At 36.6% G+C, this 25,630-nt stretch overlaps 1 non-coding gene across 1 annotated transcript; it reads left to right on the forward strand.

Annotated features, from left to right (window-relative positions):
• Positions 1-8,764: 8,764 nt before the first annotated feature.
• On the forward strand, positions 8,765-8,871 carry LOC122069866. The gene has a single exon (XR_006137568.1). It is a non-coding gene; the product is annotated as a small nucleolar RNA R71 (small nucleolar RNA).
• The last annotated feature ends 16,759 nt before the right edge of the window (positions 8,872-25,630 follow it).

Consider the following 25,630-nt stretch of genomic DNA (forward strand, 5'->3'; position numbering starts at 1 on the left):
TATGCATGAAGTGGAGAGGTGTGCTCAGAGTGTTTTGTGATCGGAATATCCCTTTAAAATCTTATGAAAAAATTCTATAAGACTGTTGTGCGTCTAGCTATGATGTATGGGGCGAAATATTGGGCACTTAAGAAAAGTCACATAGAAAAGCTATGTGTAGCTGAGATGAGGATTCTAAGATGGATGTACGGAAAAACTAGAAAGGATAAAGTAGGGAATGAGCAAATTAGCTGAGATGGGAGTTGTCCTAATCAACGACAAGCTCTATGAAATCTGTTTGAGGTTATATGCCCATATTCAAAAGAGGCCTGAAGAATCCCAGTAAAGAGGAGTGAACTGCTTCAAATTGAAGGAGCTAAAAGAGGTAGGAGTAGGCCAAAAGTGACCATAGGTGAAGTAACGATGAATGACATGCATAGTCTCAGTTTTGTCCCAATTTATGACCTTGGATAGAGCCTATTGGAGGGTAAGGATCTATGTAGTTGACCTCATCTAGTTGAAATTCTCTCGATTTGTTGTGTTGTGCCTCTTTCCTTTTATTCTCATCTATCTACTCTCATCTTCTTATCTCTTCCTTCCTCCAATTCTGTTTGGACTTTTTTTTAATGTGGATCCATATATCCTATCCCATTAAGTTGGGATAAGGTTGAGTCGTTGTTGTTTTTTGAGGACATCTATGTAATTTCATATAGGACCGTTCAAAATAACTCCTAGTGTATGATGGCTTCAATCCTTCAACATCAACCATAGGTGAGTCTTCATCTTCTTCAATGCTCTTGTGCTCAACGCAAACAACTAAGGATGTAAATGGATAAAATCCATCTCTGATTCCGGTTCGTATTTGTTCAGGGGAATTCGGAAACTGTTTGAATCCGTTCAAAATCTAATCGGATGTGAATACAGGCAATGCTATATCCGATTCGTATCGTATAAGATTTGTTTACATCTCTATTAATGTAGTTGAGAATGAGGGTCATTTCAGTCACGATGGGCATTTCAATAAAAAATACAGCATCTGTACGAATCCAACCTATTTACTATATTATTATTATTATTATTATTATTATTATTATTATTATTATTATTATTATTATTATTATTATTATTATTATTTTGAGGATTTACATAGCCCTCCCTTGTGTTCTTAAACAATTGTATTTGCCCCCTGATAGTTGATGGTGTTTGTGAGGTTCTAGTTTTAAACCGTTAAGTCATGCATTATTTTCATTAATGGCTAAATTACCCTTTCTTGTATTTTGATCATTTCACCATTTCAATACAACACAAAGTAATGTCCTCAACCTTCAAAGTTTCAACTAATATCTCTCCTTGTTCTTCTTCGACAATCTACTTGCATGAAGTTGTAATCTCCAACGAACTGCAAGACTGTGCTGACCTAATCTCTCCAATCCACGATACTTGAATTGCAAAACCGACTCCCAACTCTACGGTGCTGACCTAATCTCTCCAATCCACAATACTTGAATTGCAAAACCGACTCTCAACTCTACGGTGCTGACCTAATCTCTCCAATCTGCGATCTGTGAACTCCAATACTCATATTCCATATCTCCACTTTCTTCTCTGGCGACCTACATACATAAAACTATCTTCTCTAGTGAACTACGATGATTAATATCTTCAATCCGCGATCTTTGCAATGTGAAGGTAATTTTTCTCTCATGAATCTCTACCTTTATTGTCATTCTAGGTTTTTATAAAAATCTGCTTCTCTATGTGCTACGGTTTCTGAAATTCCTCAAATCAATCTCCTAATTACGGTATTGTATTCTCAATTTTGTAGATGATAACCCACCAATGAAACCCAGCCAAAGTTTTTGATTAAGATACTTTAATTGATGCTTGATAGTTCTCTCTTCTTCACCTTTGTTGGAAAGTTCTATCTTCTTCATCTTCTCCAGACAAGGCATTGGCCCCTATTTGACAAACCACTCCAATTTGGGGATTTTTGGATTTGAAGATTTAATGGGGTAAAACTAGTATTAAGATTTTGAATGTTTTAGTCCAAGATATAATATGGGTAAAATAACCTTTTCTATTTTCAAAACTAACAAGTCACTAACATCGTCAGCACTTAGGGGGCGGATGTAATTGTCCAAAACATAGGGGAGAGGGGTGTAATCGAACCAAGTCCCTGGGAAGGCTATGTAAATCTCTCTCTCTCTCTCTCTCTCTCTCTCCTTTTTTTCATTTTTCTTTTCTGAGAACCACAATGACCACTTGTGGATCTAGAAGATTTGATTCACCAACTAAACCTCTGGCATGATCTTTTATTGTTTTAACATAATCCAGTCAGAGTAGGTTCTGATGCGTAGTGAAGCTGGTCGAATGGAATTTTAATTCAGTTTTATCTTGATTTTGTCAACTACTAAAGAACAGCCAAAAACTGTTTATTCATGTTAAAATAATCCAGCACAAGCCAGTATTATTGAGCCCTTGTTTGTTCAAAATAAAAGAACACAGGACACAACCACAATCCACACACAGTTCAAATGGCCAATATGTGGTTTCTTTGTACAGGGCTGGTCCACATCTCTGCCAAGACCATAAGCTGCAGAAGCATGGCTAGAAGGCTGATCATAGCACAAACAATTGTCCACTATTAAAGTGAAAGAGAAGCAACAGAGAATCATCCACAATGAAAACAATCACTCTTTGAAAGAGCACTAGTTGAAAGAAATATCAAACACTCAAAGAGAGTGCTTCAGTGAACTCTTCTCCAATTGATGATTCATATCTCCACTGTATCTCATACTTACATATATTAGTCAAGGACCACTTAAAGACCTTACTCATGCCATACAAAATTCTCCTCTGAACCGAAAGGCATAAGAAGCTATTCTACAATCTAAATAACCAAGCAATAAATCTGATGTCCAAAGCAAGATCCGTAAAATCCAATAGCTATCATGCTTCTGTCCCTCTAGATTGTCCTCCAACACCACTAATTACGAAATCCAATTAGTTTCTACATAGAGTTGATGCTCACTTTGAGTGATGTTGAAGCAAAACCATCAGACCAATCAACTCCTGTATTGCAAATAAACTGACGTCATATATTAAAACTCGGATCAGAATCGGCGGATTCGGGTGATTGGACTCAGAATCTACCAACCCCAATTTTTTAAACTGAGTTTCTTACTGGGTTATACCAAGTCGAGGCAAGTTCAGCCGAGTCCAATGGAGTCTGGGTTGCATTGAATTGAAACCGAATTGGAATCGATGGAGACCGATTTTTGTATCCAATTCGGGTTTCTTAATCTGAGTCTAAATCATGAGCTATATTTCAGTAACTCGGAACCCAATGAGGTAACTCTCCATGTATCTGACAAGAGGCCCAGGTAGTGTTTTTTCCAGTAACTTTGATCTCGACTGGATCAGAAAAAGAGATGTGCTGGGGTCCTTGGGGATAGTTAAAGCTATATTTGATATGCATTTTCATTCTAAAAATATGCATTCCCTTTTTTCAGAATACAGAAAGCATTCTTGGCTGAGAATGAGAACATTGTTTAAATACATGTTTAGTTTAAAATGCATTTTTTTATTTTATAATCCCTCGAACATTTTATCGAACATCTAATGGGAAAACATCTTCTCTGAGGCTCCAAGCTTTAAGTTATTTATTAAAAAAATAACTAGGGTCATTGTTATATCCACTCTCTATTGTACAAGTCGTTTGTGTCCCCAAGAGTCCATCCATTGTAGGTGGGGAGAAACTATCTCCTAAGAAAAAACCGATCCCTAATCACCTAAAATCTATGCAATTTTAAAGTAAGGGTCTACTGCGTCATTTCAAATAGAATGAAAGTTCTAATTCAAGGGGTGTGGTAGACATTAAGCTCATAAGTTTTTTTCTCCATATTCAGGTCTGTAGTAGGCAGTCTCATCTCAAGGAATAAAATAAAGTACCTACAAGGGCCGAGAGGTAGTTGTGCTCTGGTGCATCTTTTATTCAATGACGATTTCTTTATTTTTATGAATGGCTTTACCATGTATGTGAGGAACCTGATGATTTTCTATCTAATTACAAACCAAAAATACTCAGGGCTACGAATCAATTTAGAGAAGAGTAAGCTCTTTATGGAGCATATTTCTCCTATAAGAAAGTAGAGAATTTCTAACATTTTGGGAGTTCTTATTTGAAAATTTTTCCACTCATTATTTGTGGGTGGAGATCTTCAAAGGTTGTGTTAGAAGGGAGCCTCTTTTACCCATGGTAAATAAAATTAAAAGTAGAATGGTGGGTTGGAAGGGCAAGATTTAGTCTATAGCTGGTAGAGTGGAGCTGGTAAAGTTAGACATATTTGGGATTCCATTGCACAACTTTTCGGTTTACTAGTGGCTTTCATTTGGTGATGTTGATATTTCTAAGATCGTGATGGAAAATGGGATGAAGTTTGTAAACCAAAATCAAAATGAGGGCTTGGGGTCCAATGATTTTGAGATATAAACAAGGCTCCACTTAGTAAGCTAGACTAGTAGATCAAGCACGATATATTCGTGAGAATGGTTCCATTTCCCAATCTTATAGTTCTTCCTCAGTTTGGACTGGAGTTAAATATATATATATATATATATATATATATTGGAATTTTATCTCGCGGAAAGAGAGGTGTACTAAATCATTTTTTGAAGGATAGGTGGATGACAGATTTTTCCTCGGAGGAGGTTCCATGTCTGGATTCGACAGCTTTTATTAATGTGAAAGCAAAGTTATTGGATTTCATCTCAGATTTTTCTAATATTTCCTCAACTTTTTTGAATAATATGTACAATAAAGTTAGTGGTTTCAACTGGGGATTTATGCTAAATGTGTGTATGGAGCTTGAATCTATCTGGTGTCTTTTCTTTTAAACGTGGCTTGGTTGATGGGCTTTTTTTACATAGGGTAATAATCTCCTTCCTAGGTACTCTATCTTTGGATAGAGATTACTTCACGGTAAGCTCCTTCATCAATCTCTGATATATTACACTAGTGGAAAAATAAGTTTGGGCATTTCTTTAAACGTAGCTTGGTTGATCGGCTTTTTTTAAATAAGTTGGCCAGGACAAACTTTGAAAAGATAGGGATTGTCCCAAAAGAAATGCTTGACTTGGGAAAGGAATAGACACCTATTTTGGGTGGACCAGTGATCCGGAGTCACACCCGAAACTAAGAAGTTGACAATATCAGCAAATCATGTTTCACTGGACACTACAAGTAACTGTTCATCTGGGAAATTCTCATCCACTGGAGAATCGACAATCAAGGAATTGGGAAGCCGGGATAAATGGTCTGCAACTAGATTTTCACTTCCTTTCTTATCCTTAATTTTCAAATCTAAGTCTTGCAAATATAAAACCCACCTAATGAGACGGGCTTTAGTATCTTTCTTCTGAACAAGGTATACGATCAGTGTACATCACCACATGTGAACCAACTAAGTAAGATCGAAACTTTTCTAGCGCAAACACAACAGCTAGAAATTTTTTTCAATGGTTGTATAATTGAGTTGTGCATTATTTAGGGTCCTACTAGCATAGTAAATGACAGTGGGCAGCTTATTAATCCTTTGACCCAAAACTGCTTCTATGAAAAAATCTGAAGCATCACACATCAGTTCAAAAGATTCAATCCAAACAGGTGGTTGAACAATAGGTGCATTGGTTAAATCCTTCTTAAGATGCTCGAAGGATTCTAGACACTCTGTAGAAAACTCAAAAGTTTGATCTTTAGGAAGTAGTGAGGTGAGAGGCCGGGCTAACTGACTAAAGTTCTTAAGAAATCTTCTGTAGAAGCCAGCATGGCCTAGAAAATACCAGACATCCTTAACAGATTGGGGTGGTGGTAAATTAACAATCACATCCACATTGACTCTATCTACCTTAATTCCCTCCTTGAATATCACATAGCCTAAATCAATACCAGATTAAACATAAAATGGCATTTCTCCCAATGCAAAACCAAATTCTTAGATATGTACCTTTTCAAAACTAGGGAAAGATGGTGAAGGCACTTTGAATAGGTATTCCCATGAATTGAAAAGTCATTCATAAATACCTCTAAGAATTTTTTGACCATGTCAGAAAAGATGATCATCATACATTGCCGGAATGTAGCAGGGGCATTGCAAAGCCCAAAGGGTATATCCTTGTAAGCAAATGTTCCATATGGGCATGTAAAAGTGATCTTATGTTAGTCCTCTAAAGCAATTGGGATTTGGTTATAGTAGGAATATCCATCAAGAAAATAATAGTATTCATGTTTAGCTAATCTCTTTAACATCTGGTCAATGAATGGCAATGAGAAGTGGTCCTTTCAAGTTGCCACATTAAGTTTCCTATAGTCTATACACACTCTCCACCTTGATTGGACACGGGTTGGGATTAGTTCGTTATTGGCATTGGAAACTACAGTAACACCAGACTTCTTGGGCACTACATGAACTAGGCTTACCCATTGACTATCAGAAATAGGATAAATTATTCTATGATCCAAGCACTTTAGGATCTCTTTCTTAATGACTTCCATCATCACTGGATTAGCTCTTCTTCGGGGTTTCATGGATGGTTTGAAATCCTCCATAAGATGTATATGATGTTGCATAATAGAAGGGTTTATACCCTTGATATCATCCATGGTCCAACCTAAGGCTTCCTTATTGTCTATTATCACTTTAAGTAATTCTTTTTCCTAGCTAAAAGTCAACTCTGAAGAAATTATTACCGAAAGAGTCTGGTCGGGCCCTAAGAAAGCATACCTTAAATTATGTGGCAACTCCTTAAGATCTAGCTTAGGAGGCTCAACTATCAAAGGTTTGGGAATGGCATTGGAAGGGGGTCATAAGGGCTCCACAAGTGTATGAAGATTCAAGACTTTAGAAAAGAAAATTTCACTATCATCATCCAACTCATCCATACATTCTTGGAATTCTGAATCAAAATCAATATCAAAGTTGGTAATTAAATCATCAGAAAAATCTAAAAAATCCTCAAGCATATTGATCCCTTCTTCCATATGTGGTTTCTTGCCTATCCTAAACATATTATACTCAACAGTTTGATTGTCAAAAGATAACTTTAGGAAACCATTCCGACAATTGATTAATATATTACTGGTAACCAGGAATGGTCTTCCTAGAATTATTGGGATCTCATCCGTAATTGAAAAGGGCTTGGTATCTAAAACAATAAAATCAATAAGAAAAATAAATTCTCCCACCTTAAGTAAAACATCATCAACCATCCCTTTAGGAATCTTAACAGACCTATCTGCCAATTGTAGAGTAGTTCCAGTGGCTTTCAATTCTCTCAATCCTAGTTGCTTATACATATGGTAAGGAAAAAGATTCAAAAGATTCACACTTGCGCTAAGTTCAAGTAAGGTATGCTCAATGTAGGTGTTGCCTATGACACAGGCAATGGTAGGGCTCCCTAGATCCTTATACTTGGTCGTCATAGACTGAGTTATTATGGAACTAATGTTACCTGTGAAGAATGCCTTTTTGGGCACACTTTTGATACATTTGTGAATACACAAATCTTTCAGGATATGGCATCCAGAATATGTATGTTCACTTCTACCTTTTTAAAGACTTTTAAAATCTTATTTATGGAAGTAGTCTTCTTTTTGTTTACAAAGCAATTAGGAAAGGGGGCAGGGGGAACATAAGGATTGTTAGGGATTAGCTTTTTTTCAGAAGAATCATTTTTTGTTTCCTCAACCAAATCATCTTTAGTTATTTTAAGTTCATTAAACAAATGTGGAATAAGAAGCACACTTGTGTCTTCAAAAGAAGGAGAGTTAACAAGAGTGATAGACGGGGAAGGGTTAGGAACACTCTGTTGGTAGTCTCAACCACTCCTAAGGGCATAAACAATATGAAATTGGTTGGAGGGCCCTTGTTAGGTCTGACCTTATATCACATTCAGTGATGCATTAGTAGGTGCTTGTGAACTAATAGGTTGATGCCTAGGGTTAGGCTCTTTTTGACTAGGCAATGTTCCTTTCTCCCTCTCACGTAAAATTGAGACAACTTGGGTGAGTTCTCTTGTAAGATTTTGATGATTTGTTATGAGAAGGGTCATATTCTTTTTTAAGTCACTTATTCTACTTGCCTCTCCAATGTTGGTAGACCCAAGGGATTGCTGATAAGATGATATGAGAGTGGGCTTAAGGAAACTAACCTGAGGTCCTACATTTAGCCTAGGAAAAGTATTTGGAGCAAAAGGTTGTTGAAACCTTTGGGGTCCAAGTTGACCTTGATTATGGAAATTAGAAGGCCTTGCTTGGTTGTCCTGGTTCCAGGAGAAATTCGGATGATTTCTCCACTATGGATTGTAAGTGTTACTATATAGATTATTCTGATATAAAGCATTAACACTGTCATCAGAAGTGCCCCCAGAGGTGTTGGGGCATTCTTCTATAACATGTCCAGGGTACTGGCACCAAGTACGCATTTTAACCAAATTGACTGATGATAGCTTTTTATGAACAATAGTCTTAATCTTTTTGATTAAGCTATCCAAGTGGGCTTCCTTGGCTACTATCCCATCCACAAAATAACCTTTCCCTCCAATAGTTCTTTCAATTTATTGAGTTGATTCCCACTCACAAGTTTTTTCAACTAAGTCAAGTAAGAATTCTCATGCCTTTTCTTCATCTGTAAATGATGTAAATCACCCAGGGCACATAGACCCTATCATTTATTTAGTTGGGTAATCAATACCCTCATAAATTATTTGGCCTAAATTTCATTAGTCTAGGCTATGGTGAGGGCATTCTTGGAGTAGATCCTTGAATCTCTCCATAAGTTTAGAAAATGACTCACTAAGTTTTTTCCTAAACTGAAGGATATCACTTCTAAGCTTATTGGTCTTATAAGTTGGGAAAAACTTCTTGAGGAGGACAACTGTGAAACGTTCCCATGTGGTTATGAAATTTTTGGTAACTCATACAACTATTTCTTAACTTGATCTTTCAATGCAAAAGTGATGAACCTAAGCTTAATAGCATCATCAGAAAGTTGTTGGATCTTAATTAGAACACATACCTCTTCAAATTCTCTAAGGAATAGGTATGCATCCTCAGAGGTCAGCCCATGGAAGTGGGGCAACATAGTGATGCACTGAGATTTGAGCTCAAAATTATTGCCCTGGGCTTGTGTTAGAACTGTGTAGGAAGGTTGGGTTGCTCTAGCCCGGTAGAACCTATCTTTCAAAGTAGGAGGAGGGGGTTCTGATGGATGGTTTTGCGGTTGGTCTAGGTCTCCCATAATGAAAGGTATTGATGAGAGTATACGTAGGGTCCCTACTAATTAGATTTCATCTTTCTAACCGGTTCACAGTATTACGTACCACCCAACACTTATGTAATAGGACACTATCCACAGCTAGAATAAAATAAGCACAAAAGAATGAAAATTTTTTTTTTGACTTTTTTTTTTTGGCTTTTTGTGAGCTTACCGGCAGTGATCCGGGGTTGCTCAATTTGTGAGGTATTGCTATAGGGCGAAACTTGTATTTACCATACTGTGAGGCTTGGCGACCTCTACCGATACAACTATTATTTCAATTTGTTCTTCTCGGGAATTCAATAAATGAGAAAAGAAAAAAAAAAAAACAAAGCACTCCGATTTACCAAAAGAAAGTGAAAAATGACATGGAACTATCTCCCCAGCAATGACGTCAAAAACTTGTTTGAGATTTAAAGGTAACCGCAAGTGTATGGATCAGTGTAGCTACAAGTTGAATACAAGAAGAGCAATTACTTTATTTTTTGTCTCTTTTAGTAATGCGAAAGTGTATCGATTGATTATGATGATCTACTTCTAACTAATGCCCTAAAACAAATGCATCTAAAAGCGTCCTAACCAACACATCTACGAATTTAAATACTTCAAACCACACAGATAAAAAGTAAATAACTGAAAGTGCTGAAATAAAAAACAATAAAGTAAAGGTAAAAGAAAAAGTGTTGAACTAAAATAAATAAAGTAACAGTGCAAATAAAGGGGACAGAGCCAGAGAGAGGCACACAAGTAGGTTTCTCTACTTAGCCCGAGGGATGCACCACAATTAGTACAAGCTTCTCTACGTGATTAGAGAGCAACTCTTATAAGGGCTTCACTACTTACCTTTAGGGAAAGGGGGAAAAGTAAATAACTAAAAGTAAAGTCAATAAAATGATGGTTCTATGGCTAGGAAGAGCAAAGCCAACACATCGTCTAACCAAGAACCTTGGGGGTAAGGAAAAACAATAAAGTAAAAATGAAATTAAAACCTAAGTTAAGAATGAATGGGTAGCAAGAAGAGGGAATGAGAGGGGTGATGAGAAGACTTATGAAGAAGCCAACCTACCTAAACTTTAATACTTGAATTAAACTTAATCGTTTCTTGTTTGATTTGAAATACTACTAGCCCTAAAAACCAGATCTAGGATGAACCAAATCTGAAATTGCTAGTCCTGGAGATGACAAATCTGGGCTTGAAAATTTATGCTCCACACTTTGTTCTTGTCACTTAGACATAAGCCTAAAACTAGAAAGTAAAAGTACAACTAAATACCATGAACAATAAACATAAAAAAAAAAAAAAAAAAAAAAAAAAAAAAAAAAAAAAAACTTGCATTCATTAAATAAAAATCCATTACATAAGTGATTAAACCAAAAAGTAAGAAGAAGAACTAGAGAAGAGCTAGAGAAAAGATAGAGAAAATAAAACCCTAAAAGAGTAGTGTGCGCTATCCCCTCTTGGATGATTTTTATTTATAAGGAATAGGGAAGAGAGAGTCCAACGATTTAGGTTTCCTAATTGGGGGGGCAGCTCAAATCGGTTAATGGGATCTTTTGAGATCAATAGTGATGAGGTGGAGGGGAGAGAAGAAAAAAGGGAGAGAATCGTAGGAGAGAGGAGAGTCTCCCACGATTTTCTTCCTCTTTTTTTCCTCTTTTTTCTGTTTATTTTCTTTTCTCTCTTCTATCTTGCACAAAAGCTATCTTGAACGATTTTTCTCTCCTTGCTTTGCATGATTTTAGGCTATCCTCTATTTGAGTTAAAAATTCCATCCATGCCCCTTGTGCTAGGTGGAAAATAGGAGAGAGAAAATCTTCACAAAATCTCTAAAAAAGAGAGAATGGCCAAGGTGGAGGAGAGAGAGTGTAGCGTCCAAGTGTGTGGGTCCCTCCATCTTTGTTGATTTCTTGGAATGTCTCTTTACCCTTGGGACAACTGTAGAAGGGCTGGACTTGCATTTTGGTTATGTTCTGGTCCATTATTCTTTTTTTTTACCCAAAAAGAATAATCACTCGTATGGGTGCTAAAAAAAATGTGAACTTTTGATGCAACACGTCCATCTTGCTCAGAATTTTGTCCTCTTTACGTCTATAAAAAGAAACGGGATCTTTTTATGTGTAAAATTGAATATATGATGTCCGATTTTCCTCTCCTTGCTTTGGACATTTTTAGGCTATCCTCTACTTGAGTTGAAAATTCCGTCCATGCCCCTTGTGCTAGGTGGAAAATAGGAGAGAGAAAATCTTCACAAAATCTCCAAAAAAGAGAGAATTGCCCAAGGTGGAGGAGAAAGAGTATAGCACCCAAGTCTGTGGGTCCCTCCATCTTTGTTGATTTCTTGGAATGTCTCTTTACCCCTGGAACAACTGCAGAAGGGTTGGGCTTGCATTTCGGTTATGTTCTGGTCCATTATTCTTTTTTTTTACCCAAAAAGAATAATCACTTGTATGGGTGCCAAAACAAATGTGTGCTTTTAATGCAACACGTCTATCTTGCTCAAAATTTTGTCCTCTTTGCATCTATGAAAAGAAACAGGATCTCTTTATTTGTAAAATTGGAGATATGATGTCCGATAGTCCCTAGGACCTTTAAAATACAAAACCTACAAAAAGAGAGTAAAACCCAAGATAACTCCATTCTAAGTATGTAAAAATGCATGCTTATATCATAAGATTTCACATATAAATGTGCTCATCACTTGCTCTGTATAGTTAGTATATGGAATTTACACCACACATCCTGATATAAAGTAGAAAAGGCATGAGAACAACATGATTATTCTCAACAGTGATTACAGTCTATTTCCCAAGGTCAGACTACTCAAGAAGATTAGCAATCTAGCCAAATTTCTTCCTCAAGCACTCAAGGCTTCAATGCCTAACAAAAATGGCCAAAATAAGGCAAATGAAAGAGATGTGTGGCTGAGGGGTAGTAAAAAAAAGGCGGGATGTTGTATTTTCAAGATCATATACAAATAAACCTCATAATCGTAAGAAAGTAGGCTTTTTAGCTATTGACCTAGAAAAAGAAAAATTGGGATAGGTTCCTATAAGATCTCCCCCCTCAAAATCGGACAGGAAGGTGTCCTCTCATCCAGATCAAGTGGTTATACCAAATAAAAGAAAAATAAAAAGAAAAATAAAAAAGAAAAAGAAAAAAGAGGCTCTCAGTTTTATTGAAGGAGGTAAACTTGTGATACAAAAAAAATAAAAAATAATACGTATAAAATATAGTGGGACAATTGAAGAGCACATAGAGAATTTATGAGTTCTCTTCTAGATTACGCAAAAACCAATTTGACATAAAAAAGGAGAAGTTTTTTTTTTTTTCTCAATAAGAAGTCTTGATCCTTGGACATCAAATACGAATGCAAACAATCTGGTCTAGTCAACTCACAAGCAAAGAATACCATCCTTTTACCTACTCCCTCAATAGACACATGCGATTGTGGAATAGGACGAGCACCTATATCGAACCTACCCAGCCTTCTCACAGATACCCCCCGGCAATGAGTATATCATGATTAGATTAAAGAAGAATGCTTACCTAAAGAGTATGATGCTTTCTTAAAGGGACCTATCATGGAATAATTAAAAATAAATAAAATAAAAATGGATTCAATCATGAATGATTATGAGTTCGAAACATAAAAATATCTTCTTTTAAATTTGGATGTAGAACAAAATTTGTCTAATAATAGTATATACATCAATTCACACTCATTAGAATGAAACAATAGCATAGTATAGACCATCTCATGATTGGTTTGAAAAGGAAGATACGGCTGGCAATCTATTCAACTCGGTGAGTACCAGGGCTCATCTCCTTGGGCATCTATGTTCAGTAGCTTTAGTCACAAGGCTTGCCATAGCGCATAGCAAGCATCTATAGCTGGGGGTAGTTGTGAATAACATATTAAAGTCACTTCATCCACTTGATCATAATTTCTTATATTATTTGTATAAGTATTGGTATTCGAGCCTAATCACTAATGTGGGAAGATGCTGAACTTTTGTATTTGATTGGGAGGGAATCAATAGATTCTTTTTCATCCTTCGAGAAAAAACTATACTATGGTTGAGCTAATGCTTCATACCTTTCTGGACAATGAAAGAAAGGCAAGGTGAAGGATTGTTCCTTCTTTTGTCGCTTCTTTTCGAATGAAAGCCTATGGTGTCGCTTGTGTCACTGGATAACCAACACTGAGGTGCTAGTGACGAAGGTCCTATTCCGAATGTTGAGAGATTACCACACTGAAACTAATCTTGATGGCTAAAAGTTGGACAGGATGGCGCCTACGTAAGGATTATATTGCCCCCAATTTCTATAAAATCAAGATGCTTATTGAATGATAAAAAACGAATCTTCTCTTTCTTTATTTGCTCTATGGGTAGAAATTTTAAATTATAATAATCATTTTGGAACGCAACTCCCTTATAAGGTGGAAGATAAGACAGATAGATTCCACTTCATAGGTAGCATTCACGTCACATGAAGGCTCCTTCAAAACACCACCAAGCTAAGAAAGGAGTGCTCAACTCCGAAAGAGAAAGAACAGAAAGAGCAAGTGGCACTCGGTACTCAAAGAAGTGTGAATGGTAGGGCAAGAAAGCGGAAACCTTGGGCTCAAGTTGCAGCTTGACACCTTATCCGAGAATAATGATAGGGCATTCATCGATCCCACCCAAAATGGATATTCACTCCGAATCATGCTTCAAAATTCTCTTCTTTATGAGAAGAGAAAGACCTCAGCTTGCTTACCAAAAAACAATAATCTTTCTCGTTGAGCGAAGCTTTCCTTGATTTTAAACTGTTGACTTGAATTTATCCCCATCAACTAGCGTGTCTTCGTTTAAGAATTGCATACATGAGTGGGTCCACGCTATCTAATTGCAGACTTAAATGCACTCCCTTGAAGCAAAGCACAAAACGAACTCCCCTAGAACCTCTTTAACAACTTTGTTAATGCAGCTCATCATCTCAGTCCACCTTATGTTGGCATCTCCCTCAAAATCCCACTTCCCTTGCTTTATTATTTTATCGGTAAATTCCTTTAAAGAATCTCCTTTTAATTTCCACTATCTTACCTTTGGGCAAACAGGTTTCCCTAACTTACATTTCGACAAACGGAGGCACATATCCAAGTTCAGCAGTCTATGTTGAGAGGTTAAGCTCTCCCTAGGTATAACCTTACAATCCTTATACAATAGTCTGTCGATCCTCCTAGTGAGGAAGTTGGTAACTAGATGCTCTTCTATCTTAGCAAAGAAAGTATTCCTAATGCATGGATCATAGGCTATCGCAAAGTCTAAAATTGAAGTTCCCTCTTCATTCCTCTCCCAACTATGTATCTTCCATGTACCTTTTTATAACCTCGCCTCTCTCTTACATTGTGTTCGTCCAAGTCACCTCCTATAAAAATCTTTTCTCCTGGACCAAAACCTTGCACCAAGCCGTCGTGTGCTCCCAAAATTGAAACTTACTACTGTCATCCAACCCTACTTGGGGTGCATATGCATTAATAATATTGTTAACCTTATTTTCTAAGACAAGCTTGAGGGATAAAATCCTATCGTCTTTGTCTATCTATGTCTACTCAACCTAGAGCTTGAAGTCATCCAACATCTTAGCTTCTTTACTATTTCATCTAGTCTCTTAAATGTATACAATGTTAATCCTTCTTATCCTCATGATATCTGTCAACTCTATACTCTTACCTATCAGCGGAACAATGCTCCATGATGCAAATATGATCTTACGTTGGGCAAGATTCTTAACTTGCACATGCCCATGATGTGGTGTTTTTTAGTCTGGCACGTCACTTATGGGGAAAGTCTTAGAAACAGGATGTTATGACATAAAACAAGGTAGAATAAAAAGGTAATAAAAGAATATGAGGATCCATGTGAAAAGTGATTGGCTGATTATAATAAGGTGTCAACTGCCTACCTGACGCACCAATATAGAAGTATAAATATATGAATAGAAATAATAAAAATAAAAATGTAAAAAGAAAGGAAAAGGACACTTTACACATTAGATGGTGATTCTCAACATACAATAATAAAGCACACAATGTAAACACCAAGGGAGGAAAGGAATTATGGAAAGCTTCTGCACAAGTATACAACAGGCAAACAAGAAATTAAGCAAATTGAGCAACACAAAGTGATATAGTCTATCACAATATCAACAAAAATGTAATCAACTCTAAAAAGACACGCAAGCTATTGCAAGGTTCAATGCAACATAGACAGCAAACTAGTAAAGCAGAATCATCAATGCATGATGCTACGAACAATATAACCAGATATCAAATCAGATTACGTAAAGATACCATATAAGTCAGATTGAAGCCTAATTAGTGAAAGAAGGATGGCAAGCAAATAATTAATATAAAGTTAGCCAAATATTGTGGAAATACAATAGGGAGTAGTAGGAAATTCCCTTACTACTTAGAGAATTCCCACCCCTGCCAGACACAGGGAGTCTAGCATGTATCCATACAATGATGTGGTGAGTAGGCCAGGTCGTTGTGGCTCCGTTCGTACATCGATGTTGTGAGGAGGAAATCAGAAATGGGTAATTAGTAACGGGTGGCAGCCAGGTGGTGGCGGTTTTATCGGGCGTCGATGTTGGGAGGAGGAAATCAGGAAAGGGTAGGAGAGTAAGTTAATCAGATGGTGGGGAGAAAGAGATGGATAATGAGTAAGGGGCGGTAGCCAAGTGGCGGTTGGTGGTGGGTAGAGAGCAAATCTAGGGGAGGGGCAACGTTGAGATAAAATCGTGGTTAGAGGGGAGGTCTAGGAAAGCAAGGGGTTTGGTGAGCAGAGAGTAATCAAGAGGGCTGCGATAAAATTGAAGGAATTCATGGCGAAGGTATCAGGTCTTTGAGACCCTGGGATAAGGGATAACAAGTGTGGGGGATAAGAGATACTCATGAGAGGGAGAGACCAGAGATAGTGAGGAGAGGGAAAGGGAGAGAGAGAAGAAATAGTCGGGAGATGGAGATGGTTGAGGTAAAATCGGGAAGAAGTAGCACTGAGATAAAGTTGGGTCTAAGCACACCTGAAAATGGGTACTTTAGGTGTGGGGGGAGAGGAGAAATAATTGTGAGATGGGATGGAGAGGAGTTTATTATGGGAGAGAGAGGGAGAGTAGTGAGAACGAGGCAAGTATTTGGGAGAGATTTTAGTAATAAGGTTGGGGAATGTGCTCCTGCGATGAGAGATTTTAGGTGATACGGGGTAGATTTGTTGGGAGGGGGGAGGCTAGATGAAAATAGCAGATACAAAATCATGGGTCAAAAGCCATTAAAACAAATTTAAAATAAAATATGAAAAAAATTATCATCCTCACCTGGCCACTTCAAGGTGACAAAATGAGGTGTCTACACGATAACACTATACAATGCTCAACACAAAGATTGATACATTTGTAAGTAAATGGTGGTTGTGGGCTCAGTATAGCCCTCGGGACTAGTCAGGCCAAAGGCCTGGATACCCGACATTAGCAAAAAAAAAAAAATTGTAAGTAAATGCTTATAGAAATAAATTGCCTAATGAGCAGTGTAGCAAATACTCATTGTGAGTGCAATAAGATATGAATAATGTGCTTGGAAAAGCTCCTTATTCACTTCTCTTGAAGATGAAAAGTTGTAGAGGTGTGCAGATCAACACTTGAGTAGGAGTTGGATGCTCGTGTTGATTTATATAATCCTCATTAAAACTGATGTTCTAAGCCCAATATAATGATCTTGATTGTAGTAGATGTTGTTGTTTAAAGGTGATTTATATAGTGTCGAAATATAAACGAACAAACAAACAAAAAAAAAAAAAAATATATATATATATATATATATGAACAAATTAAAACAAGATGACACAAAAATTTAACGTGGTTCACCCAAAAAATTGATGTACTATGTCTATGGGCGAAGGTGAAGATGATTCTCTATTTGATGGAAGAAAGATTACAATGGAAATCTCTCAAGAACACCCAAACTCGTAACAAGAACTCTCACCCAGTTTCCGTAATTCAAAAATCCCATTTTCTCTTGTTTCTCTCTTACTTACACAACAAGACATCAAAACATATAAATATTCCTAAGTCAGGGTGCATCTGGTTGGGTAGTACCCCTACACCCCATATGAGATCAATGATGGGATTCACCCAAACCACTACCATCATAAACCTCAGAAAAAAATCTCATTCAGGTCACCACCAAAATATGTCGGAGCAAGTAAATCTTCAAAATGATTCAAGAATTCGAGACACATATAACATATAGGCACAATTGGAGGCCTAAAAGTCTTGTTTAAGACAAGCTTTAATGGAAAGATTTTTCCTATAATTGGTTTGCCGCTTCATGATCCGGCTCACCGCTTAAACAATATAGCCTTTAGAATATAGTCAATGGGAGCAGATAGACTCATTCAGATTCTGATCCAGCTTTTTACTTCCCAACTGGATTCTGATCCGGCTTGCACTTCAGATATTTTCAAATCTAGTTGCATTTTCTAGATAATATTGATCATACAAAAATGTGCACAACTTCTTCATCTGGACTCGGATCAAAATGATTCTAGTTGAATTGGTTTCATGATTTGATGCTCTACATTCTTACAGAAGAATACATCTTCTTAACTGCCATTTGAAATAACCACAATATCCTTAAACATGTACTTTGCTGAAACTACAACAACTGACATGATTGGCCAAAACCAACATAATTCCAACCTTGTTTGGATCTATTTGAGAGGTTATTGGGCATCTCCTAAGGTACATCTAAGTTAGATAATATATGAGAATGCCAATGAAATGCAAGATATAATTATGCATGATGTGCAATTGTACTAGCCTAAGCTCCTAAATACAATCTTCCTTAGGCCTTTCACTTCCTTCAATCTTTAACTTCATTCTTATTCTTTCAATATTCCTTGGGTATTCATTTTGACTTCGTTTATTATTACCGATTGGGATTGTAATTCTCCTTATTTGACTTGAAGTCTCTACAAGGAAATACTTGAAGGCAATATGTTAAATATCTATATTATTTGTTATCATCAAAACCAAGCTAGGAATGTTTGCATTTCCCCAATAGAATGTTGTCTTGGCATAAAATTTCATTCCCCTTGTGATAAGGGAAATCTTAAAGAGTAGAATTTCTTTGGCCTCCTATTGTTAATGAGTAGAGAGTTTGTTAGCCAATTCTTGCAAATAGTGATAGAATAATACCTGAGTTGATCGACGAGTTGGTTGGACAGTGCAGGAAAGTGCATATGCCCATGACTTGTAAGGGTGTCAATTTGAAATCAAAATCGAATACCGAAGCCAAAATCGAGCCGAAAGATTTGGGCCCAATCAATCCAAATTGACTTGGTTTGAGTATATGAGTATCCTCAGTTTGGATCCATTATGGTTCAATGTATAAAAATCGTTAGTTCAAACCAATACTGGACCGAATTATCTCTTAAAACAAAAAAGTAAAATAATTATAATATCATTAAGAGAAATCACTTTTCACTATTCTCTTTTGAGGAGATTACGCGGCTATTAGTCTCTACTCATTCGCGGTCCCACTCTTCTTCTCTCCCAATTTCCCAACCCTAAATCCCTAATCTCCCATCTTCTTTGCTTCCTGTAGCGTCTTCGACCTTCTCAAAAACTGGTGCTTCTTCTATTTCTTTTCCTAGCTATAAGATAGTGATTTCAAACTAAAGGAAAAATACGTTACGCTACGCAGTGATTCTCAATTGTAGAACCAATAGGTTTATCACTTCTCATTTTGTATTGTAGAACCAATAGGTTTATCACTTCTCATTTTTATTTATTTATTTTTTTAATTTTTATTATCACTTCTCATTTTGTTTCTTTTTTTTTTTTTTTTTTTTTTTTTTATTGTAGAACCAATAGGTTTATCACTTCTCATTTTATTTATTTATTTTTAATTTTGAATTTTATTTATTTATTTATTTTTTTTTTTGCTAACAACAGGTATCCAGGCCTTTGGCCCAAGGTGTGCCTAGTGGGAGTCGAACTTAGGACGTCCGAATTTACGGCTCGTACCAAGTTCGTTGCTCACCAACTGTGCTACCCCCTTGTTTCTCCTTTCTTCTTTCTTTTTTTTATTTAAAGGAGATTGTCAACCCCTAAAACTATTTTCTGATTTTTTTTTTCTTTTATTTGTTCTTAATTTTGATCAACCACATCGTTTGAGTAGTCCAAGTTCTCATTGTTTAAGAGCATGATTATGTTTCTAGTGGTATTAACATGTTTATTCCATTTGAGCAATCATTTTTCCCCTTAATAAGCATGATAAATACTCCCTTTTCCATCCATTTCGGTGGGGTTAGTAGCTAGAAGACCTAAAACTATAAAGTTGCCAATGACTCCGGCTTAACTTCAGGACAAGGTGTGAGGGCCAACCGGCATCTCACGAATCTATCTAATTGAAATTTAAATTGAAAGACTCCATCCAAACTGTCTAACCATGGTTTAGGTTCCGTGTTAGGTTGCAGTCTGAGAAAAGGGTTGGGTACCTTGGTTCACCCGGTAACAATTGGACTTCAACGGTAGGTCGATCCATGCATTATTAAATGGGTCATCTATGTTTGTGTACATACAAGCATCAATATTACATAAGCATTGAAAGGAAAATATGGTCAAAACTATAAAGATAAATTTTAAATCCAGATGGTTGTATCCAGTTGCTCTACACAGTTAATAAACCAAACATAAAACAACCATGATAAAAGTGGAAAAATCAAGACAATGCTAGCCCCAACATTCATGTCATAAAACATGGTGCAAGTAATAATGGACATGGGGATGAGGATCATTGCATACAACCATCATAGACATGAATAAATAAATAAATAAATAAATAAGGCTAATGAGAATATGGTATTAAACTGCTTAATTGAAAGGAAAGAATGCTAAGAAGGCAAATATGCTAAAAGAGAAGAAATTAACTGCGAAAAACCATCTGTAGGAAATGAAACAAAAATTAAAAAAAAATACCAAAAAATCACAAGTTAGATGTAAAACATCAAGTTGTATAATTTTAAAAGGGACAAGTTTTGTAAAAATAAAAAATAAATGAAAATACATTTAGCAGGTTTATAATACGAGACTCCATTAAATGAGAATCTCAGATTTTACATAGACTAGTAAGGAAATAAATCTGACAAAAACAGTAAAATAAACATTAAAATTATGAAAATAACATAGTAGATAGAAGAGAACCTAAAATACAACTTTGAAGAAGGAAGTTTTGCTAAAATCCCCATGGAAAACCATGTAATGGATTTCACATCACTGCTATCGTATTAGGGACAATAATGAATTATGCTTAGTAGAAATGCAATAATTGAGAGCACAAAAATCAAATTCGAAATCATAAAAAGGAAAGGGAAGAAGGCTTACCCCCTATAATTTTTTTAAAGGGTGTGGGCTCAGGTGTTGATAGTGCAAGCTCGAACTATTGCGAAGTGCAGTCTTGGTAAGCTATTGCCTCACCAACTAGTTAATCATACGGGAGCCCCTCCTTAGGCAGATTCCTCTTTTTGCTTCTCAGCCTACGGGGTATTAGCAGCCATTTCCAGCTGTTGTTCCCCTCCCAAGGGCAGGTTCTTACGTGTTACTGACCTATCCGCCACAGCAAAACAACTCCTTACGATTCTAGTACGTGAATCTCGGCGGCTTAAACTATGGTGAAATTAGATTGTGTGTAGGATTGTATATGATCCCCAAAACATGGGAGGGGTTATATATTTATACTTCGGAGACCTCTTAGTCAACTAAGGAAGGTGTAGGATACTTCTAAATGGGGTATGATCTCTTTCCTCCTTGAAGAGAGATATTGTGTCTATATATGAGAAGTATATATTCCCAAAAGGTGTGGTCAATTAAAACACATTTATCACATATATTTTCTAGAATCTTTTAGATGTCTTAGAGGTCTTAAATTGTATCTAGGTGTATGCCTTGGGTGACAAGAACAGGATTGGGACAAGATATGGCCAAAGATTCACCAAATCCCTATTATTTCATAGAGCCCAACATAATTTGTAATTTGGCCAACATAATTGGTAATTGGCCGATGTTGACCTAGATGCAAATGGGGTCACCACAGTGCATATGGCACCGGCCTAAGTAAGTACAACATTGGCTTGAGTTGACTTTGTGGATGTAGTCTAATTGGGTTATTTGGCTTAATTTAGAACCAATCTTTGGTTTGTGGGTGGTCGTGGTCAATTCTAAGTGATTCAGCCTTTTGTCAGTTTTGAAAAGATTTTTGTTCATTTATTTAACCATCCTTTGTCAGCATGGAAGTAATAATACACTTCCTAGGTCTAAGAAAAGATCCCAATCATAAATACATAATCAATCTACGTCTCAAGGGGTTCTCAATTCATCATTTCTTAGCTTCTCCATGGGTGACAAATGTGATGTCTAAAAAAGGTCAATGGCACCCACTCACTGTAAAGGTCGATTGGACTATGTCCTCTCTCTCTCTCTCTCTCTCTCTCTCTCTCTCTCTCACTTGGTAGGTAATGCAGGAATCAAAATTGCCAGGTACTAATTTCTCTGATCAAATGTGAAGTTGTATTGGAACTTGGGATCCAACCGCACTTTCATCCCTATTCCCTAACATCGTTAACCTGATTAGATCAATTAGGTTAAGAGATAATCTAATCTATTCTCGTTGATCTTAAAGCACATGAGATTGTGTGAAAGGCTTCATAATGGATCTTTTTTTTTTATTGTGATTTTATATTTCTTTGTTTTCTCATCAATAACAATATTTGTTAATGCTATGCTAGAATACAATTATACAACCAAGAACCTTTAGTACTTGTGAGATGTGCTTATTCATTTGCTTCCCCACAAGTAGACCGATTGGAATTTCCATTGGACTTTTCGGTAAAGTTACTAAAGTACCCATCTCTATCTCCCTTCTATTAAGAAGCAGATAAAAGAAATAAAAATATAAGAAATTAACTATCCATTCTCGCTATTTGCCCAATTATGTTTTTTCTAACAATTAAATAATATGAATCATGTAGGACTTTATTTCAAGCTTATTTTCCTTTCTTCTCCTTTGCAAGTTGAAATATACTGTACAGCATGTATCCACATTGTAAGTTCCTTTTCCATTCATCTCCCTCTTCCATAAGCAAAAATAAAACAGAAAAATATGTATCAAATTTATGCTTCCTTTGACCTTATGGTAACTCCACGTTGTAAGTTCCTTTCTATACCGAACATTTGGTCAAGCAATAGCTCTGAAATTTATAGTTTGTTATCTATAAATTAAGCGCTGATTTTGCAAGTTAATAACTAAGCTTTTATTAGTTTCAATCCTTTATAAAATGAAAAAAATGCATAGTTGATTTGGTCCAAAGTTTCTTTCTATACGGAACATTTGGTCAAGAAATAGCTATTTTTTGCTGATTGGAAATAGGAAAATGGAAGCCTTGTGAAACATGTAGAAAATAGTATGTCAGTGTTGTTTTAGTTATGTTTTATTTTACAACCTGATTGTGTATGCTATGATGATCTATGATTGGTGATTATGTTTCACGTTCTTTTGTGTTTTTACCTTTTAGGTGTATCTATTTGGTGAATAAACGAAATAAAGTAAAATCATTGAGTGCAATGTTGGTAATTCAGTCCCGGTACCAACTCGCCTTCTCGGCCTTCTATTAGTGTAGGGGTTAAGGTAGAGTTAGTGGACGTTAATAGTACTGTTGGCCCTACTAATAAAAGGACAAAGACTAAGACAACGACATGTTGGACAACTAACTAGTTTAACTAATAGAGGATCTCAAAAAATATTCGAATGGAAGGCCTAGGGCAAACTGCATTAAATATGGGAGTGTCTTCATTATTGATCTCACAAAAATGGAAGCTCCAACTTGATTAAGTACATGAGTAAATATCCTAAGCGTGAGAATAATGGCATAGTCCAAATTTTTATGCAACCAATTGGTGGGAAGATGACCTTATGTTACACCAGTGCCCAGAACCTCGAGCTAACGTTAACTCTCAGACACAGTGATGCGCCAAATGTGGTAACCACTGGTAACTTATGGATTGTCCGGCTCACAGCATGGAAGGGTTACAAATCTCCGAGGAAGTCAGTGTAAGTCTTTTTCTATTAAGGGGATTTACCTAAACTCAAGTAATAAATCACACTGAATTTGGGCCCACACCTATGTATAGGCCCCAAAAACCCTCAGTGCAACAATGTGAAGTTGTCCCAACTATGTTATACACAATTGACCCACATTGATAGGAGTACTATAACAAAATAGGTTATTTGGCTGTGGCGCCCGGGCTCAGTCCCGTGCATTCATGCACCTCTGACCACCTCCTATAGTTGGTACAAACTACAAATGAATGAGTTATCACTCAGATGTGAATCCACTACTGCCGATTAAGTAATTAATCCAACAATAGGAGAAAACTCATTTATTTTCCAAACAAGCCTCAGTGAACTTAAATTACCATATAAAAAGTTATGAGAAAAATTTATTTGTTTTCCAAACAAGCCTCAGTAAACTTAAGTTACCTTATAAAGAGTTATTAAAAAAATCTATTATTTTCCCAAACAACCCTTAACTCACTTAAGTTACTAAATAGAGCTACTTGCTCATTCATTTCATTCCTACAAAACTAAAAGCAAGAGAAGGAAGGAGAAGAAGAAGAAGAAGAAGGGAAGCAAGAGAGAAGGAAGAGGAAGGGAGTAAGGGAGGAGTTCACCTCCACATCTACCCCCATTGAAGGTGAGTTACTCTCTCTCTCTCTCTCTCTCTCTCTTATTATTACTTTGTCCTCTGTCTCTCTCAACCCATTTCTTAAACTAGGCTAAGCAGGCACCCCCAACCAAAATTTCCATTGTTCACCTACATGAATTACAAATTAACTTGGAGGGTTTGTGTAGGAGACCTAATCTAGTTAATTGAACAACTCACATCTGAGTGGGGAGACCTCCTACATTAAAAGCTCCAATTTAGGCAACCTAAAACACTAGAAATTGGACAATTGACCAAATCCCCTATAATGATCCATCTTAACCTAAACCTGAGTTGTTTTACACCTAAAATAGGGGTTTGGGGTGATCATAAATGAAATAGGAGACCAATGCATGAAGTACCAAGTGAATTTCCCAAAAACAAAATTGGAAAAAAAATTAATCAAATCCTCTATAATCTACCACCCTAACTCAACTATAGGTTGGGGAATTGGTGAAGGTGACCTAGACTAAGGGATTGGGGTGACCACATTTGGGTCTAGGGACCCAATAAATGAAAACCCCAATCTGATTTCCTATGATTTAGTAACCTAAACCCTAAAATTAGGGAAATTGGACAAACCCCTAGAATCTAAGCATCATAGGTGACTACATCATTCCTAAGCTAACTAGTGTGTGCATGTGTTACATGCATGAATTCTAACCCTCGGACAATAAATCCAAGCTTGTAAGCAATTCAAATGAAGGAAAAATGAGACATGGAGTTGAATAGGCACAACTCATGGAATCACACACACACTCAGACACTCAAAAGGACCCAAGGCACTTGTAGAGCAAATCTGGCAGAGAACACCCAATTTTTTCTTCACCTACTAATGGTCACTAGTGGGTGAACTCCATTATGTGAGCATCCACCAGTGAAGCCTGTAGAGAATTTTTTAGCTCTTCTGTGAACTCTCGAATTCACTAGCCACTGAACTCACCAGTGGGTCACCACCAAACTGTGAACATCCACTGGTGAACCACCAAATACACTATTTTGACCTTCTTTTTGAATGGTAGTTTGACCTATAGGGAGACATTCCCTATGCTTGACAGTTGACCTAAAACCCCTATGTCTCATAGGAATAGAACCAGCTAATGAGGGGGTAATGTGGCAAGAGGCCATTGCATTACACAACAAGTAGGAACACAAGGTGAGTGGATGTTGTGAATCATTTTAAAGAATGTTTATAACATGTCATATTTGTGTGTGCTCTTGGTACTCATATTATGAACCTATTACTATTTGAGAATCGAATTGTGCATATCAGTGTTAATAATGTTGGTGACGATATGTGTGTGTATTGGTATTGATGAATGAGATGCAGGGCAGACAAATTTTGGGTTTTTGTAATGCCTACTCATAGTGTGTGAGTGTGTGTGTGTGTGTGTGTAATGCCCTAGCCCCATTAACCTTGCACAATATTGTCCTCTTTGGCTTATGGACCCCAAGGTTTTAAAACACGTTGTGCCGTCCAAATAGAAATAATAAAAAATATTTTGAGTCCAGAAGAAGATGTCATTCAATTGATG

The sequence above is a fragment of the Macadamia integrifolia genome, unplaced genomic scaffold, assembly GCF_013358625.1.
Source record: "Macadamia integrifolia cultivar HAES 741 unplaced genomic scaffold, SCU_Mint_v3 scaffold741, whole genome shotgun sequence".
Lineage (NCBI taxonomy): Eukaryota > Viridiplantae > Streptophyta > Magnoliopsida > Proteales > Proteaceae > Macadamia > Macadamia integrifolia.